This window comes from Suricata suricatta, chromosome 11 (assembly GCF_006229205.1).
Source record: "Suricata suricatta isolate VVHF042 chromosome 11, meerkat_22Aug2017_6uvM2_HiC, whole genome shotgun sequence".
NCBI lineage: Eukaryota > Metazoa > Chordata > Mammalia > Carnivora > Herpestidae > Suricata > Suricata suricatta.
This window is the reverse complement of record NC_043710.1, coordinates 72,792,767-72,794,404: the sequence shown is the minus strand read 5'-3', so window position 1 is coordinate 72,794,404 and position 1,638 is coordinate 72,792,767. Positions and strand designations below refer to the sequence as shown.

Sequence of the window (1,638 nt, the reverse complement as noted above, 5' to 3'; positions counted from 1 at the left end):
ATCTCTATGCTATTCCACTGATTTGTATGTCTGTCTTTATGCCAGTGGTACACTGTTTTGGTTACTTATAGTAAGTTTAATATCAGGAATTGCTAGGCCTCAGCTTTCTTTTTTCCCCTAAAATTGGTTTGGCTCTTCAGGGTCCCTTGAGATTCCACATGAATTTTATGATGGATCCTTCTATTTTAATAGGGATTGCACTGAATCTTTAGATTGCTTTTGGTAGTGTTAACATCTTAATATTAAGTTCAGTTCATGAACACAGGATATTTTTGCATTTATTATTTAGTCTTTTAAATTCTTAAAAAATGTTTAATGTTTTATTTTTTGAAATAGAGACCACAAAGCAGGGGAGGGGCAGAGAGAGAGAGGGAGACACAGAATCTGAAGCAGGATCCAGGCTCTAAGCTGTCAGCACAGAGCCTGATGCAGAGCTCGGACTCTTGAACCACGAGATCATGAGCCAAAGTCAGATGCTTAACCAATGAACCACCCAGGTGCCCCCTCAGAGTTGTTTTAAATTCCTTTTACCAATGCTTTGTAATACAAGTTTTTTTGTTTTAGTTTGTTTTTTTTTTTGCCTCTTTGATTAAGTTTATTTTATTCCTTTTTTTTTACTTTTTTTAATGTTTATTTATATTTGAGAGAGAGAGAGAGAGAGAGAGAGAGAGAGAGAGAGAGAGAGAGAGAGAGAATGTGAGCGGGGGAGGGGCAGAGAGAGGGAGACACAGAATCTGAAGCAGGCTCCAGGCTCTTAGCTGCCAGCACAGAACCTGAAGCAGGGCTCGAACCCTGAAGTGTGAGATCATGACCTGAGCTAAAGTTGTACACTTCACCAACTGAGCCACCCAGGCACCCCTATTTTATTCTTTTTGATGCTTCTACAACCTCTAGTGCCTTGTTTCCCCCCCCACACACCCCTCAATCTACTGGTAGCAGTAATGAGATTTAAAATTAGGATGAGGATGTATTGTCAGGAAAATGAGAGGCTATGAAAATTAAAACATAGTAGTAGACTCATTCCTTCCTTTATTCATCCATGTATTTTAGCTTATATCCTTGATTGGTGATATTTTAGGGGTTTTTTTATTTTGAAAATTTTTTTTAATGTTTACTTATTTTTCATGGAACATAAGGGGAACAGGAGAAGAGAGACACACACACACACACAGAATCCGAAGCAGGCTCCAGGCTCTGAGCTGTCAGCACAGAGCCCGATGAGGGGCTCAAACCCACAGACCATGAGATCATGACCTGAGCTAAAGTCGGCCACCCAACTGACTGAGCCACCAAGGCGTCACTATTGGTGATCCTTTTGAAAACTATGGTATATAACTTGTTTTGGTTCTAAAAATAAATCTATGAGAAGGCTTAGATTTTTTAGTGTAATGAAGTTAGATATAGTTTTATTTTAATCCTCAGTAATATTCTATATATTGAGAATGATCTTTTATTGTAGCCCGCAGAATTTTCTTCCTGCCCATTGAACTCTGATGAGGACGTGAATAAATGGTTGAACTTTTATGAGATGAAAGCTCCTTTGGTTTGTCTGCCAGTTTTTGTCTCCAGAGACCCAGTAAGTTTATGTTTGTCTTTGATATTGCAGTATAATACAGTGATCACGCTTAGGTTTTAAGA

The 1,638-nt window shown here is 38.6% G+C and overlaps 1 protein-coding gene across 1 annotated transcript in view; it reads right to left on the bottom strand.

The window, feature by feature from the left end:
* The window catches only part of C11H11orf54 (chromosome 11 C11orf54 homolog), a 15,037-nt gene that overhangs the window by 1,420 nt on the left and 11,979 nt on the right, over positions 1 to 1,638 (bottom strand). The gene's annotated exons all lie outside the window — the stretch shown is intronic.